Genomic DNA, 18,656 nt, shown 5'->3' with positions numbered 1-18,656 from the left:
CAACAAGGTCTCTGGAAACAGAAGAGAGGCCAGCAGGTAGAAAGAGGGCGAGACCTGAGCACTTTGGATCCTGTAAGAGGGGACCTGGTGTTTCAGTAAAAAGGGCATTGGATCAGGGTCTCCAAGTCTCTACTTCTGGGCATGATCTGGAATTCCTTCTCTCAACTTTTGTCACCCTCAGATGCAAGGCAGCTGGGGTGGGGGTGTCCTGGGTGGTTCCTAATGGCCCTTAAATGCTCCTGGCAGGTTCTCTTGAGGGAAAGCTTATGATATGGTAAGCACATTCCACAGATTCCTAGCTCAAAAGGTTGCCTTGGAGAATGAGTGAAAAAAACCACAGGAAGCTCTTGGCTGAGTGCCTGGGTGTGTCAGGTGTGGTGGTCACTCACTGTTATCCTGTGCTTGACCATTACAGCATCTGGAAGGATAGATAGGTATATTTAAAAAAAAGCCATTGTGCATATATTTGGTTTAAATAACAGTGAGCTCAGTGGGGTGTAGTCTGCTCTCACTGGTTCTTCTCCATCTTCTTTCCCTAGCTTACCTTCCCCGCCTTTGTTTCCCTGCTCCTCTCCCTTTGTATCTCACGTCTATTCTGCATCACTACAACAAGCAACAGCCTGAAAATTCAAAACTTCCCTTAAAATTTTCTTGGGAGGCACCTTATTGAAGAACAACACCCTGTCTCTAAGTCTTCCTCCAAAATTAAGCAGTTTCTGGAGTTTGTGATTAGGCATCATGTTAAGGCTGTCCTATGCATGTATGTATCTATCATCCATCCAACTGCCTGTCTATATCAGTCATCTAGCTTTCCATCCATCCATTCTTCCAGCCATCTATGTGGTTGCCTGTTTATCCAGTCTCCATCCATTCATCTGACTGCGTATCTGTGTCTGTCTACGTACCTATCCACCATCCATTTGACTGCAATAGCTTGATATGACTGTCTATATCCATCCATCGAGCTAATATTTGTCATATTGCATCTTTAAAGCCACGCCGGAGTAGTAAAGATGTGTTATCTCTGAGAGATAGATAGGCACTACACCAACTGAAAATTAAAAAAAAAAACAAAAACCCTACACTTACTGTCTAATACCTACTAAGAGAGATACCCCTAAATGGAGTGAAATAAGAGAGCATAATTAATAGCACACTTTTATCAATGTTCTTTCTTCTCTTAATTTTGAGACTTCCACTAATCGTAGTTCATTGATGCAAAGACAAACCATTTTCCTAGGGTTCTAAGACATGCAGTTTTACTGTCTCTGCAACTGAGATTTATTTTATGGCTGATATCTGTAAGGAGTTATTCGAATATCCCACCCTGGGCCCCGCGCCATTTCTTCTTTCTCACAGCTCACGAAATTCGCGCCAGTCCAGCCATTCACCAATCAGATGTAACCTGGCATTCCACCTGAAAATCCCACCCCCAATCTTCCAGCAGACAAAAAGGGCCCCAGGTGCGGCTCTCTCCTTTCTTCTCCTTCTTTGCTCTTCCTCTCTCTCTTCTTCCGGCCTCCCTTCCCCTCCTCCTCTTCCCCTCCACTCTGTCCCTACCCTGCTGGAATAAACCTCCTAAGATACCTCGCTGCGTCTGGTGTTTTCAGCTCACGGTAAAGAACCAGGTTGAAGGAATTAGCTGCGCATAATAATATTGTAATATCATATGAACTAGAACTCTAACACTGTTTTAAATAACTAACAATAGCACATCGACTGGCCAGCAGTTATGAGATGGTTTCATTGCTTGTGCCCAAGCAGACTTGGTTGTAGCTGCTCATATTTGTCATCACTTCAGTTGAGCAATACACATTGCTGGTACTTCACATGTTGATTTTTAATTGCTACTTAAAATGTCTTCAAAAAATTTTTACGATATGATTTGACAATGAAGTGGAAAGTCTTGGGGTTATGCAGAAGATGTAGAAATTTGAGACTAGGTGCAAATTCTTGCCTTTAGGGGATAACTCCAGTGTCACATCTTCTTGCAAAGCAACAACAAACTCAAAATGAAGACATTGCAAGTAGTAGAGCCATTCTACTTTTGTCACTGAGGCAGGAGGACTTCTCATGGAACACTATGCCAGGCAACCAGAAACAAGAGAAATTGCCAAATATCTCGGAAGAAGAGAGAGAAATTTCAAATGAGAACTGGAACCACCAGTGTTAGCCAGGAATAGGCAGGCATTGGGCAATGGCTTACTTGGAAACACTTTGGTTTTGTTTTTTTTTTGTTTTGTTTTGTTTTTGTGTGTGTGTGTGTGCCTCAACTGTCCATAAAATAATGATGTATTTTAAAAATCAGTGGTATTTTACATTATTGAAAGATGACTGATTAATTTGATATACCTGGTGCATTCCAATCGAATGAGCAGTTGATTCTCCTGGCATGATGTTGATGTGTTAACTATATCTTACCAATAATATCTCCAATGACAGAACAGGAAAGAGACAAAGCCCTTGGTTTTTGAGAGTGAGGTATGTGAGCATGCATGTGACCATAAGGTCATGAAATAATACCAGCAAAACTATGCATATCCATGAGTGCAGTGATACTGCTGGTGGGAGTTGATCCTGAGAAAGCATGGGATGAGTGCAAAGATTTAGCTGCCATGCTTGCTTCAGCTACATTTGTAAGAATGAAAAAATTAGAAGCACTCTAAGTGTGCGTGAGTAGGAGTGTGCCTGAATAAATTATAAGGCATCCCTGTAACAGAGTAGTCAAGTAGGCGGGCAGTAACAGGTCCCTCTATGTTGATGGGCATGGAAAGATACTCATAATGCAGTGTATCAGGAGGAGGATACAAAGCAAGCTCCATATCCTTTCTGACAAATAATAACCACGATGATAACTACACGTGGATTAGAAAGAAGCAAATACAAATGGCCATTATCTCCTTCTGTAGGTGGGAGGGAAGATGAATGGTTTTTCTTTCTTGTTATCTATGGGTTTCCTGATTTTCCTGCAATAAAAAAGTGTTTGATGTTGTTAAAAAAAAAAAAAAAAACAAGAATAAGGGGACAAAACAAATTGATGTGAATGTGGTGTTGGCTTAGGCGTCCTCTCGGATGTTTCTTTAGATGCCTGTGGGTTACTGTTCTGTGAAGGGCTTTTTTTTTCATGAGAAATAAAGTCCAATCACACCCCTAATTTCCAAGAAAAGTATTTTTAGTTGAGCAAACAGAGGCGGCAGTAGCCGTAGAGGCCTCTGGCGACGCCGGCCTGGGTGTGGGGAGTCCGGGAGGGCTTGGCCCAGTTCCATGGGATTTGCTGCTTGCGTGGGTGTTTCCTTCTTTGGTCTGGACTCCTCATCGATGTGTAGGAAGTGTCCCTGTTCTCCACCAGCCGTTTAGCAGTCCCTTTCTGGGAGGGTTGTGGCCGGTGGGATCCAGAGAGACAAGATAACTGGCAAGGGGCCCCTTGTGGACTAGATCTTTGTGAGCCCCCCATGACCGCCCCAGTTCATGCGTGGGTTTAAGGTTAAATAAAACTAGAGCCCTAATCCATAGGATTGGTGGCCTTATGCTAAGAAAGGGCTGTAAAGGATCCTCCTCCTCCCTCTTTACCTTCCTGCCTATCTCCCTCCTTTTCTCCCTCCCTCCCCCTCTCCCCTTCTCCCCTCCCCCTATCCCCCTCTTCCCCTCTCCCCCTCTCATTCTCTCCCCCTCTCCCCCTCTCAAACTCTGCTACTTCTCCCCAACTCAAGTGGCTGACTACCCCCAGTACAGAGGGAGAGAGACCTCACCAGGAACCACCTCAGCCAGCAGCCTGAACCTGGACTTCCACCTCCAACCCCGTGGGAACACGAATACCCCTGATGACAGCCTGAGCCGGCCAGTGCACGGGCCTTTCATGGGGGAGGGGCTCTGGGTTTCCCACCTGCTACACACACCAGAAGAAGAGCCTCCCTCACACCTATCTGAAAGCACTCAGATGGGCCTGGGTTCACATCCTACTTCTGCCTGGCTGTGTGACCTTGGGCATGCCTCTTCGTATCCATCTGTCCAGTTATAGCCATAGCTGCCTGTCTGTCCCCTTTAGGTTGTGGTGAAAACTAAATGAGGTCAGGCTTTTGCACTCAATCTGATGCTACTAGTTCCACACCTGTTTGGGTGAGGAAGCATAATGTGGGTGAAATAATATTTGCAAAGTGACTGGCGTGCAGAAAGGGCTCATCACAGGGCAGTCTGCCATTTCTAAGGGTTCTGTGCACGTTCATTTATTCACCTCTCAAAATCCGTGTTTTGGTGCCTTGCTTGTCTTACTTGTCACAAGGGGACATGTGGTTGAACCATAGGGGATGACCTGAACAATATGGGCCGTTTTGTGTAGTGCAATTTAATGCCTCCTTAGACAGTGACAGCACCGATGAGTTAAAGGGCTGTCAAGATGCCTGTATTCCATATCCAGGTGCCCAGGTTGGGATCCTGGCTCTGCTCCCAGTTTGACCTTCCTGCTGACATAGGCCCTGGGAGGCAGCCGGTGGTGCTGATCCCAGGTCGTGGATTGCTGTGGGACGTGTGGGAGACCTGGAGTGAGTTCCCTGCTCCTGGCTGCAGCCAGAGCTGAAGGTGTTTGGCGAGTGAACCAGCAGATGAAACCCATCTCTTTCTTTCTCTCTCTCTCTCTCTCTCCCTCCCTCCCTCTTGCAAATAAATGTAAGTTAAGACTTATAAGATGCTGAGTATATGGCAGCAGTGTGAAAAACAAATTTAAGAACTGTAAAGTCAGACCATGGCTGTGAAGAAAATATGGCAATGGTGATGGTGTTGATCCTCTGTGAGGGCAAGGCCCTGAGCACTGTCCTGGAGGCATCGCGTGGGTAGGGGCATCATGCCACTCTCAGGGAGTTTGCCAGTATTCTAGAGGAGGGCCCTAGGGAGGGTGGGCTTTGTGGTGCACGATTTGCTAACTGAACCTGCCTCAGAAGCTTGAACATTAGAGGAGACAGCCAGAAGGAAGCAGAGTTATCAGTGGGTGGGGAGGGTCAGGCCAAGAAGAACATCGAGAACAAGTCTTAGTATTGCAAGCAGAAGGAAGAGTGGTATGAAAAACCGGCAGAGAAAGCAGCAGGGGCTGACCACCCCACACACACACCGACTCAAAGGCTTGCACCCCACCTGACAGAGGGCATCATTCCTGAAGCACCCTGGGAGACGGGAGACCCCTGTCCTCCGTACCTCCCGCCCTTACCACCTCCCCTGGACTCTTTGTGGTCCTCTTAGTACCAGCTGTGTTCTGACAATCCAGGTTGAGCACTCCTGCTTCAAGTATCCGAATTGCCCAGTGGTGAGCTGCACTGGCCGCTTTCCCCAAGGCCCTGTGTTGTGGTTTGGTGCGTGCCCGGCATTTCACAAGGTGCCCATCATCGGTGCAGAGCAAGTGTCTGCTCATTGGCTGCTGTAGGATAAATGAGAATGAGTGCACAGCAGATGCTCAATGTCTGGAACCCAAGGATTCCACACTCTTGGGCCCGTTGAGATACAGTGATCTAACCCAGCAGTTCTCAGAATTCCTGATCTCTGGACACTTCACACTCCTAAAAACTCGGAAGGGTCCCAAGAGTGTGTTCAGTTCAAGCCATCACTTTACACAACATAAGAAATGAAAATGGGCACATTTTTTAAAATGCTAGAAGTTATAATTTTTTGAAAAGATTTATGTATTTCCATTGGAAACTCAATACACAGAGAGGAAGGGAGACAGGAAAGATCCTCCGTCCTCTGATTCACTCCCAAAGTGGCCACAGTGGCTGGAACTGAGCCGGTCCAGGGCCAGGAGCCTGGAGCTTCACCCGAGTCTACCACGTGGGCGCAGTGTCCAAGGCTTTGGGCCATCCTCAACTGCCTTCCCAGGCCACAAGCAGGGAGCTGGATGGGAACCGGTGCCCATATGGGATCTTGGATGCATGTAAGGCGAGCACTTTAGCCACCAGGCTATCGCACCGGGCCCTAGAGTTCTATTTCTAAATAGTAGGTGACCAATAGTAGCATGTCCATGGGTCACCTACTATGTATGTATGTATTTTAACTAAGCAATCTGTATTTTCCAAAATGGTAAGGAGCAAGAAGAGTGGCATTGTCTTATATTTTCACAAAGCTCTTGAGGGTCCAACAGTAGACCATAACTGCATTCTTACGGCTGCTTCTGCCTTTGCTTTGTTGTGATACTGCAGGTTGTACAGATTCCAGAATATTCATCTGTTCTTTTATGACAGCAGGAGAAGCCAAGAGGTTAATAGTGCCTTCATCATGTCAGAGATCGTGGATGTAGTCTACCTCTACCATTGCATGGAAATGTTTTTTTTTTTTCTTTTAATATCCTTTTTATCCCACAATAGGTCGGGTGGGCTTAGAACACATGTGGTTGGTTACCTGATGGAATTTTTGACTCAACTCCTTGTAGAGTTGGGACTGTTTTGAGTTTTGTTTACAGAGGGAGAAACTAATGCTCGGAGACGTTACATCTGTTGCCTAGGATCACACAGCAGGTCTGTAACAGAAATGGGATTCACACCCAGAGGCGTGTGCCTGCATTACTCATATGCCTGGAGATAGACAACCACTGGTGTGTTGGCAAGAATAAGTAGGACTTCGGGCCAGCACAATAGCTCAACTGGCTAATCTTCCACCTCCAAGCATGGCATTCCTTATGGGCGCTGGTTCATATCCCAGTTGTTCCACTTCCCATCCAGCTTCTTGCTTATGGCCTGGGAAAGCAGTGGAAGATGGCCTGAGTCCTGGGGATCCTGTACCTGTGGGGGAGACCCTGGCTCCTGGCTTCAGATAGGCTCAGCTTTGGCCATTGTGGCCACTTGAGGGAGTGAACCAGCAGATGGAAGATCTTCTATCTCTTTCTCTCTATAAATCTGTCTTTCCAATAAAAATGAATCTCTTTTTTTAAAAACAGGCCTTGGGGTACAGAGAAGGTACCAATGCCCCCTGCCTAGAGGGCAGCACTGGAACCGTGGCCAGGATGACAGGCAGATGAGGGACATTGGAGAGGGACATGGCCTCCCTCTAGGACTGATAGGGAGTGCTGTGGCTGTCCCTCAGTGAACCTGGCCAGTCCACCAAAACCAATCCCAGGACAGTCTGATCTGATTGGTGCAGTTGGGCAATTTTTCCAGTCTTATTTCAGGGAAAATTTTTTTAATCAAATACAATTAAATAATATGAGTATACTCCTCTTGCACGTATCCAATGAATATGTTCTTGTAATATGCTATTTTAATGTTCAGTGATAATTCTCGACAAATTTATACTTCTTGAATACTGTCATCTCCCAAATTTATTCAAGATAGTTTAATTCTATTCCAGACTCTGATACTCAAGAATATGTTCTTCACTGTGAAATAGTCAAAAGATAGCAAAAAAGCCCCAATGATAGTTGGTTTGTGAGAAATGGAGCTGAAAATGCTGTGGGAAATGAGTATTGTCACCGAACATGTTCAAGACTATTAAGAAGTCTGTGTCCATATCCACTGTTTCCAAGAAGGCTGGTCTCCAAGGACATTCTTTGGTAAATCCCACAGATTGGTGTGGTGGTGTTTTGGATTTCAGCCAGGTGTGGGTTTGAGGCCTTATGGGCCATGTGTCAGCCAAACATCTTCCAACTACTGGATTGACAGTCCTATTGGACAGTCCTGAGTTGTGTTGGAAGCACATAGGATAAGAGATCTCTGGCCCTTGAGTCATTCAAGTGAGGAGAGAGGAGGAAAGGGGTTGGTTCTCATTGATTTCTAAACCTCTGCCAGACACGGTGACCCTTGCCCTTCCTCTGCCCCAGGAACTGGTTATGAAAAGACCCAAGGTTATCTGATAGTTCAAGGACAGAGTGGGATTTGATCTCAAGCACTCTGAGCCCATGGTCCTGAAGGATGGCCTTCCCTGAACTTCACTGTGTCGAAAGCAGAGTGCGGCCCAGCCAGGAGGGCCTGCCAGGGGTGGGGGCTCAGAGTAAATGAACAGAGCCATGAGCTGTAAGGGGGCTTGGTGAGATTTGTGTTTGGTTGTTAGAGGAAAGCAGGAGCAAGGGAAAGCAAGTGAGTCCTGAAAACAGGCTGTCTTGTTTCTCGGTGTGCCAAGAAGGAACAGAAATAATGGAAAATCTCAGGCCCTACCTGCCTTTGCTTATTTGTTCCATGATCACACAATGGCTCAGAGCTCTGATCCAACTAGATTATGTTCCTGGAAACATAAAAAGGGCGAACCCCAGAACTGTGAAGAACACACTGGCCCCGATGTACATGTTTGCGGTTTCCTAGCAGCAACTTGATGGAGGCGTCCAAAGTGTTCCCTCCATTCTTTGTGTTGAGGAGGATGGGGAAACTTCTTTATTGTGTTTTTGGTTACTCAGCGGAGACACGACCTGAACCTTGCTGATAAATTAGAAAACATATCTAAGCTAGAATAATAATATTAAAAGTCCTCCAAAAAAAAGATGCTGCAAAATCATTGTTGATATTGAGTGTATTTCTTTCCAGGGCTTTTGTTTTTATGTATTTTTGTTTTTATGTATTTTTTAAGAGGATCGGATTGTGCATACTCTTTTATTTTATAGCCTGGTGCTTTTCATTTGCTGTGTTCTTATTCACAAAGGTGATTTTGCAACATGGTTTCCATAGCTGCAGATTTTTGCTTGTATATTTTCCATTTCCATAGTGGTGAGAAGGGGTTTGTTGGCTGCAGGGCCAGAGCTTCTCCAAGCAGGAACATAGGAGGGCTTAGGATAACCTAGAGGTGTCTGATGGGGAACATTCTGGAAGGCCTTACCTTCTGCCAGTAACAGGAGGCTGTGACCAATTACACTCACCTTAGGCTCCTCTATTAATTGGAGTTGCCCCAGGGGGTTGAAAGAAAGAAATGCAAAGCTTAAGTGGTGGTGTCTGTTCCTTCTCTCCCTCTGCTCCGATCAGCTGACCTAGACCACTTGGACGATGGTGGGAGGGTCCTGCGCATCGCTCCCCAAGGTGATGAACTTGTAGCCTTAGTGCCACCAAGCAGGACTCGGCAGGACTGGCCTCCTCCCGATGGCAGGGTCTTGGTTCTAGGGGCCAGCCTTCTCTTCTCTATCCCATCGGGCATTATTTTGTTCGCATCTGTGTTCTCCTCTGACGTCTCAACATGAAGAGGGCGAGGTTGGAGTGGCGGTTGCTGCTGCTGCAGGGGAAGATGGGAAGTTGGGGGAAGCGCTGGGTTGGACCACCTCCCTTAGATGCTGCTGAACACCTGAGAATCCCTGAAAAAGCAGACCACCTCCAAGGAGTCACTTTCCTGGGCAAGTAGAGACACTTTGTTTATAATTCATTTGTATCCAGTTAGTGAGATAATACATTTTTAATTAATTCATAATATTTTGAAATGCACAGAGAGAGAGAAACAGCAATGTTCTGTCCATTTGCTTATTCCTTGAAATGCAGCTAGCTCTGGGCCAGGCCAAAGCCAGGACCCGGAACCTTAATCTAGTTAAGCTAGGTCTCCCACATAGATGTCTGGGACTGGGCTGCCTGGGCTATCCCTGCTGCCTTCCAGGGTGTACAGTAGCCAAAAGCTAGAATGAGGGGGCAGACCGAAACTTCAAACCAGGCACTCCAGTGAAGGATGCAGATGTACCCAGGGGTAGGTGAAGTGCTGTGCCTGCCACCATTCCCTATTTCCAAAGCTCACTGCAGTGTATGGTATACAGTTAGCACTCAATACGTGCTGCTGATAGTGATGCTAAACAAGCAGATGAAGCACCAAGACCCTGGCTCCGGGCAGCCATGGGGAGCCTAGGGCGGAGGTCCCAGCACAAGGCCATCCACCCCGCTCAGAGCCAGCCCCGAGCAGAGCACCTGCTGAGGTGGTCCTCGTACCCCCTCACTGCCTGAAGACAGAAGGCATGACACCACACAGATAAATGCGCTCATCTTCTCCCGCTGAAATTGGCACGTCTGGTGTGGGGCTCCGATGATTTATTTACCAGTGACAGTTCCGCTCTGGGGTGGAAGTGCCCTGGTTTGCTGAGTGGTTCATCCATTTATCTTTGTTGGCAACATGAGCCCTTGGGATCTCCGTTGCAGCCTCCACCACTGCCGTCTTCCTCCCGTGCCTTGCTGCTCCCATTGAAGGGATAGGCCTAAGGGCTGATGCGGTGCTTGCCTGGTCCCGTTAGGCACCCTGCTCCCAGTGAAGGGATAGGCCCAAGGGCTGATGTGGTGCTGGCCCGGTCCTCTGTTAGGCACCCTGCTTGATCTCCTTGGGATTGTAGGATGTGGCTCCCAGGAGATGGAGCCAGAGGGAACACGAGAGAAGCCAGACACTTGTGCACGACACTGTAGCAATCGGCTTGCACTGGGCTCCAGGGTCGTCTCTGCTATGTATTATTTATGTGGCCACAAGCTGGTGGCCTGACCTGTGAGACTTGTCATCCATTAGAAGACAAGTCATGCCCGTGTCCTGCTGGCTGGTGAGGACAGCACACGGGAGGCATCTGATACCTGGTAGTGTGAGCCTGATCTACGTTGGCAATTCTTAATACAAGGAGGCTGTTCTCCACATCTCCCTCCCGATGATGATTCCCCTCAGCAGAGAGCTGGTTCTGGGAGGAGCCAGGGTTTCTCTGAGGCTGGAAGAGACTCCTGGGGGGAGTTGGGTTGCAAGTATGGCTCCCCAGCATTTCAGCTGAGCTGTGGTCTTCTCCCTCTTACCTGCTGATAGCAGTGCTTGTCTGAGAGCATTCCCGTCCTGCCACCCTCCTGCTCGCCACCCCAAGGATGGGCATCACCATGTAGACAAGCAGACAGAGGCCCAGAAAAGAGTTATTAAGGACATTGAGTGCTTATATTGCATGCCAGCCACTGTTTGCAGGAACCACATGAGGGAGGCTGTTCCTGCCCCTGTACGACTTACACTCTGAAGGCAAAAGATGTTATACGGTGGAAATGGTACATACATTATTTAGTCTCCTAGAAAGGGACTAATACTATGAAGAAGAAGAAAAAGATGTGATGGGAGAACTAGGGATGATGGAGATGGGGACAATTTGAAATAGGGTGTTCAAGGTAAGCCCCATGGAGGTGGCATATGAGTAGGAGATCAGAGGTCAACCCATGTAGGTGTCTGGGGCAATGTCATTCAAGGCTGGAAGGACAGAGTGCGGACAAAGGCCCTGGGGTGGTGTGCATGGTGTGCTCCCAGGGCCTCAAGGGATGGTGAGGGGTAAATGGGAAATGAGGAGGTTGAAGAGTCTCAGAGGCAATGGTCGAGCGTGGGAGTCGGGAGTGCTGGAAGGTTTTGTAGACATCGTAACAGCTATAGCTGGGGCTGGCATCATGGTGTAGCAAGGACAGCTGCCACTTGCGATGCTGATATGGCTTCTGTTTGGATCCCGGCTGCTCTACTTCTATCCAGCTCCCTGCTGATGGCCTTGGGACAGTAACGAAGGATAGCCCATGTGCTTGGGCCCCTGCTAGCCACGTGGGAAACTTAGAGAAAACTACTGGCTCCTTGGCTTCAGCCTGTCCCTACCCACTGAGGCCATGTAGGGAGTGAACCAGTGGTTGGAAGATCTTTCTGTCTCTGTCCCTCCCTCTCAGTAGCTGTGACTTTCAGGACAGTAAATGAATCTTTAAACAGAACTATAGCTTTATCTCTGTCTGAACTGAGAGTCCATGGAAGGATTTGAGTGAAGTCATGCCAGCCTCTGGCTGTTGCTGTTGAATGGAATGTGGAGTGTCTACCAACAGATGAGTAATTGCTTAATGTATATGGAGTTTCTGTTTGGGTTGATGACGATGTTAGAGGCAGTGGAGATGGTTGCATAACCATTGCAAACGCCACTGAGATGCAAAAATAGATGGGGGCCAGCTAGATGGCTCCAGTGACTAATCCTCTGCCTTCAAGCACCGACATCCCACGTGGGCACCTGTTGGGTGTCCTGGCTTGTCCACTTCCCATCCAGCTCTCTGCTTGTGGCCTGGGAAAGCAGTTGAGGACAGCCCAAGGCCTTGGGACCCTGCACTTGCTTGGGAAACCCAGAGTGGGCTCCTGGCTTTGGGCCAGCTCAGCTCTGGCCATTGCAACCATCTGGGATGTGAACCAACAGATGGAAGAGCTTTCTGTTTCTCCTTTTCTCTGTAAATCTTGCCTTTTCAATAAAAATAAAGCTTTCTTTAAAAGTTAGATTAACACATTTTAGATCTTGCACCATAATTTTAAAAAAATTTTAAAAATTGACTGTGGCGACAGGTGAAAGCAGCCTTGATGTAACACAGTCTGGAATCACGTGGAGGAGGCAAGAGACGGCGTGAGAAGTGGTCAGAGACTGGGTACCGTTGGGAGTGATGAATTTCCTGATGAGGTGAAGGCCAAGTTCGTGAAGCACAGGGCCATACACAGAGCCTGAGGCCCAAGCCCTCCTCACACCCCAGTTCCGGGCAGCAGGTGTTGAGTGATCAGAGCATGACGCCAGGCTCTTCCGAGGCTTCTGGCTCCTGGTAGCCCCACTAAGACCTGGTGTTGGATTCCCTCGGCTCCTTGGGGCACATGGTGCCGCCTCCATAAGGGGAACGTTCTGGGTGGGAGCCGCTGTGGACATCACCCACCGTCCTGGGCTCACACCACCAATCTTGTCCTGGGCAGCTCAGCTCCTCGGCTGTCAGCTCTGCCTCTGTTTGTTGCATCACTCCGGTTGCCTGGGAAATGAGTTCCTGGGTCAGGAGCCCAGATTAGGGGCAGGGTGGAGCGAGATGGAGTAGATGATCTCACGAACAACACTGTTTCTATTTGGGCCATGACCTTAGAAACCAGTCCAGAGGGACAGCCCCCAGTCTTGGGCCCCTTGCACTGGGGCACCGTGGACAGAGCAGGTCCTGGAGGAAGCAGGGTGGGCTTTGGAGTCAGGCCTGAGTTGAAACTCATACCTGTTTCCTATTTGCTGTGAGACCTGGGGCAGGTAGCTCTCCCTCTCAGATCTCTCATTTCCTTTAACTGAGGTCGTCCTGCCCAACTCCTGGACTGGTTGTAAAGCCACAAAGAAATGAATGGGTGTTGGGAAGCGACAGTTGCTGGACAAAGAGGGTTCTTATGACAAAAGACATCAGAGGATCACAGACGGCCAACTTCTCCCTGATTTTCCCATGGTGGAAGGAGGCTGAGACGGGTCTCAGGCACAGTTTTCATTAGGTCACAAATCCCGTTGTTGAGTTCTGCATTCCCATGGCTTCATTACCTCCCAAAGCCACTCCTCCTCTCCCCCAATGCCATCCTGTGGAGAGTAGGGCTGAAGAGGTGAAGTTCAAGCAGAAGTAAGCGTTTAATGCATAGCAAGGAAGTGAAGCTTCCATGAGTGAGGATGCCGGCATCCTGTATCCGTGTGCCGGTGCCGGTGCCGGTCTTGGCCGCTCTGCTTCTGGTGCAGCTCCTACTCAGGAAAGCCACAGAAGATGGTCCAAGCCATTGGACCCCTGCTCCTAGCTCCTGACCGCTGCCTGGCCCAGCAGGGCTGTTGTAACATCTGAGAAGGGAAGCAGTGGATGGAAGTTCTGTCTCAGCCTGTCACTCCACTTTGAACGATAGAAAATCGTTTTAAAAAGAAACCATAAAGGAAAGAAAATAGCTTGAATGCCTCCCTTTCTCAAGCAAAGTGATATGCGTGTGTGTGTATATAAATATTTTTTAGTTGTTCTAAGATTTACTTTTCACCTGAAGGGCAGATTTACAGAGAGAAAAGATACAGACCGATCTTCTGTCTGCTGGTTCACTTCCCAAATGGCTATAGTGGCTAGAGCTGAGTCAGTCCAAAGCCAGGAGCCAGAAGCTTCTTGTTGGTCTCCCATATGGGTGCAGGGTTTCAAGCATTTGAGCAATCCTCCACTGTTTTCCCAGGCCATAAGTAAGGAGATGGATGGGAAGTGGAACAGCTAGGACACAAACCAGTGCCTTATATGGGATGCTGGTACTTGCAAGTTGAGGATTAGCCAGTTCATTGTGCTGCCCCTCCCGCTACCCCCAAAGTGATACTTGAAGTGAAATGCCAAAAAAAAAAAAAAAAAACCCAAAAAACCAGATTTGTCATTTTTTGGGGAGTGAGTTTCCTGCATAATAGACACTTGAGGCCAACTTTGCACACATCCTGTTGCTGTGACCAATGTGCCATGTCCAGGAGTGTGACAGTTAAGGGTTGCACGCGGCTTTTAGATGCTGTCCAGCTGATACCCATCCCCTGCCCAGGGTCATTTCATCAACACTCACCCTCGTGAGCATGAATGTAGCTACCATGGTGCGCAGTCTGTGTAGACCCCAGAGGCCCCTCTAACCCTTTGCCTGGCTCCCGGGTGCTCCTGCTTGTGTGGTGTGCACCTGTGACTCGCCAGTGCACCCACCTGCATCACCTTCGCCCCTAGGAAAGACGTCAGCCAATAGGTACCAAGTGTGTGGGAGCGTTAAAGGTCCGACTCCCAAGCCTCAGGTCATTTAGTCCCACACTTGGGATACCGTTTTAGGTGGATCACTCACTCAGGGGTAGACCGTGTTGTGTCATGAGGAGCCTAAAGCAGACCCCTTAGAGATAGCCAATAGGTGCTATCTGCTGGCTGAGTCAGGATGTGGCCGCAGTCCTGTGTGAACCCCTGAGCTTGCACTGAATTCCCAATTGTTGGAAGCTGCGGTAATCTTGCTCTCGCATCCTAAGCTCCGAGGTTTCTGGCTAGGTTGTTACCAGGTGATTGCTACCTGCAATGTTTTTCTCCAGGACGTTCGCAAGGCACGAGGCCAGGATGAAAAGAGCAAGGTTTGGGCTCGGCAGCGTGGCCTAGTGGCTAAGGTCCTCGCCTTGATCCCATATGGCCGCTGGTTCTAATCCCAGCAGCTCCACTTCCTCTCTATCTCTCCTCCTCTCAGTATATCTGACTTTGTAATAAAAATAAAATAAATCTTTAAAAAAAGAAAGAAAAGAGCAAGGTTCGACTTGGTCTGACCCAGCGCGTCGCAGCAGTGCTGGATCACGGAGCCCTGATCTTAGTGGGGAATCTCAGACGCCACCTGGCCCCGCCCCCGGAATAGCCTCCACTTCCTTTGCATCTGCCAGACCTCCAACAGCAGGGTCTGTGCTGGCTTAGATCTGCAGCGTGCGTGGGCGTGCGTGCCTGTGTGCCTGTTGACAGCTCCGTGTGGGTTGTGGGTTTTGTAAGCTGTCACTCAGTCCCAGACGAGCCAGCGTGCTCTGTAGCTCTGCTGGAGCAGAGACCAGTGCAGGGATGGGACCCGTCCCACCTGCTGGGTCCCTGGCAGTACTTCCTTGCTGATGGATTGTCTTCAGTGCCACCTCCCCCGGCTGTTTGCGTGGTTAGGATCATGCAGCAACAGGCTCTGTTGGGTTGCCAGGTTTTTTTCACTAATCTTCCACTTCCTGGAGGGATCTTTCTGGGGAAGGGGAGAGGAGTGATCATTCTCATCATACAGATAAAGAAAATGAGACTCTGAGTAGTGATTACAGAATTCATTATATATTTATTTATTTATTTGAAAATAAAATACAGCATTCATCTCTGCTCTGGAACCTCTTAATTGGTCACCCTCTCCTTTCCCTCCCAGGAGCTAGCAGGCACCCTGTGTCCACTGGCATCTGAAAGGCCCGGACAACCTCTGGGCAGGGTGACTCTCTCTGTCCTCAGTGTCCCCTCTCCCCCCTACCCCCGAGAGCTCAGCCCCCAGTGGGCCATGAGGCTCCCAGACCTTCCAACAACTCCTAGGCGTGGGGCCTCGGGAGGCCCCCAGGCAGCCTGATGTCCTGCCAGCCTCAGGTGCTGTCTGCTTTAAGAGACAGTATCGATTCTCAGCATTCTGATTCTAATGTTCTTCAGGGAGGGGGCTGGAGGAGAGGAGAGCCGCTGATTTCCGGGAATTGACTTCCAGACACATTAATTTGTTTCCTCCCTTCAAGGTCAAATCAAGTCATCTCCATAAATCACCACACGCAGCAGGCAGGCTGGCAGTGGGGATGGGGGTGGGTAGGTACAAGCACACACACCAGAGAAATCCCCGGGGCTGGGTCAAGGAAGAAGACCCAAGTGGGCCCCAGATGTCCCCTGTTCCCAGTATCTCTGAAGCAAGGGCTCAGGAGGTTAAAAAAAAAAAATGCCTTTACTTTTTGACTGCAGCTCTCCCGAGAAGGATCCACACATTTGTTTGGATGCTGAGTCTTACACTTTTGAGCCTGAAAGCTCTCAGAACTGAAAATGAGCCAGGTGCCTATGGTTTGAGTCATGCCTTTAGCCTAATTTCCCAGGGTGACTCACACTCATCATTCCTTTGCCCATTCATCATGCATGCACTCATCCATTCAATAAGTAGCTGTCGCCCCTGATGTACTAAACCTTGTACTTGGCACAAGGAGACACAGTGGTGGATGAGACCACAGCTCAACATACTGAATAGTAGTCATGCTGGAACAGGGTCTCTTGTGAGGCCTCTCACCTCTCACATGGTAGGACTTGAGCAGGCAGCGGGAGTGAGGCTGGGAACGTGGAGTTTGAGGGAGGGAGAGGTCTGAGGACAGGGGCTGCTAAGGAGGAGGCAGCTTGGAACCCAGAACAGAGACAGCAAAGGCCCTGGGGGTAAGAGTGAGTGTGAGGACGAAAGAAGGCGCCTCGGGAGATGAGACTGGCAAGATGACAGATCATGGGGGACAGCAGAGGCAGAAGAAAGGGCTTTGGTGGTGTTTGTTACTGCTCTCATTTCTGCCTCTGCTGATTATCAAATGTGCCCTCTGCACCCAGAGCTGTGGTGGAAGTGAGGGAGACCAAGCAGACACGCCAAGGTGTGGCATGTGCCTTCATGAGACCTGCATCTGTTGAGGGGGCAGCTTGGGCATCTAGGAAAACCGTGCTTCCATCAGTGCCCTCCAGTGAGAAAGCCTCCTTTGTACCCTCTCACAGTGAGCCTGATTCCATCCATCTTTTATCTCCCAGATACACCTGCAGGTGCATAAGGCTTCCCCTAAAGGGTAGATGGGCAGATGAATTTCGTGTTATAATGCTAAAATTTTAAATTGGAATTTTGAGCACTGGTGTTAGGTTTCCAAGTCTACTCACCACCCAGCACTTCTTGCTAGTCGCTTGTCGCCAAAGTCCAGCCAGCCACCAGGTTGCCAGCTCCCTCCCCATGCCTTAGAGACGCTGCTTGGTCACTGGAGTAGATTGGGTGGTCCTGCAGGTCCTGGCCAGAACACTCTCCCTCCCCCCCCCCCCAGCTAGGCTGTCTACTCTAGGCTGTATTAGCTTTTACCAGCCTAGAACAAGCCAGCAGGGAAATGATCATTTCATTCTCTTCCTGCTTTCACCTGGCTCTCAAAGTGGAAAGAAATTGTATCCAACACCCAACCCAATATTTTGCCCATGGTAGGTGTCCACTAAGTATTTGTTGAATAAATGTTGATCAAGTAGAAACTTTGTTCCCCTGGAATGTGATTCCTCCCCACTTCCTGGAAGACAGAGCATCTGGGATCAATTTTTTAATATTATTTATTCTGTTCCGTGAATATTCTGGCTGCTGTGATAGGATGAGCTGTGTTGGGAATAAGGGCAACAACAGGAACTCTGGCCAACCTGGCTGGAGGGTTCACTGAGTTTGCCAGCAAAGAGGATGATAAAGCAATCTTTGCGGGAGGAGAGAATGAGAGTGAGAGGGAGACGGATCTTCAGTGTTTTGAAGTTCAGAAGGAGCCTGTCTAGTGGGAAAAACCAGAGGGGGGGAGGGGTTAGGGCAGGAGGATTCAGGCTAAAGAGGTCACCCACGGACAGAACTGGCAACCTTGAAAGTCTCCCCAAGAAATTTGGACTTGATTTTTGTCAACTATGGGAGACATCAAAGGACTCTTAAAAGAGCATGCCTTCTGCCTTGACTCAGAGGTTTGCTGGTCCTGGGGAAGTACCTCCTCCTCCTGCATGCTCAAGTCCCACAGCCCTGATGTCTTGACCATTAAGCCCTGCCTGGGTGAGCCACCCTGGACTTCCAGCCTCCCTGCCAAGCCCCAGCCTGAAATCTCCCCTCTCCCTTCTCCTCCCTCAGTTTGAACAGACACTTAGGGCACCTTTGGATTTGGCTTCAATAGGAGAAAGGCACATCAGGGTTGTAGCTAAGAGGGAAGGGAGGCTGGCTGCCTGCCTGGGCTTCCAGATTGTCAGGGGTGGGGGACTGGGGACAGTGTTCTTGTCTGTACCGTGAAGTTGAGTGCTGCCTCTCAGTCTCTGGCCTGGCAGGAAGCGGTGTCTGTTGGTACACGCAAGGCACACAATATGCTATCTGGCACACATGGCGAGATTCCCCATAAGGACCAGACACTCTGATTTGTCTCTTTCCATTCCTGGGCTGTGCGCTCCTTGTGGACAGCAGCAGTGGCTTGTGCTGTTGGCTCCTGGCACTGAATGGAGCAGAATGGGTGTTCGGGGACTCTTCTGTGGCTCTGATATCTTTTGAGGTGGTTTGGGGGGTGGTCTGGGGGAACCCTTGGGAAGCAGTGCAGGAGCTTCTCCTCATTAACCCTTAAAACACCAAACACAGGGACGGGTTCCAGGCCACCTGCCACCATGTGACATGCCCAAGGCATTCCTGTGTTACCCTCCGCTAACACAATGCTAACACCTCCTTCCTTACGGGATTATATGGGCTTG

This window comes from Ochotona princeps, chromosome 29 (assembly GCF_030435755.1).
Source record: "Ochotona princeps isolate mOchPri1 chromosome 29, mOchPri1.hap1, whole genome shotgun sequence".
In the NCBI taxonomy this organism is placed as follows: domain Eukaryota; kingdom Metazoa; phylum Chordata; class Mammalia; order Lagomorpha; family Ochotonidae; genus Ochotona; species Ochotona princeps.
The sequence above is the reverse complement of the archived record's forward strand: the minus strand, read 5'-3'. Positions refer to the sequence as shown.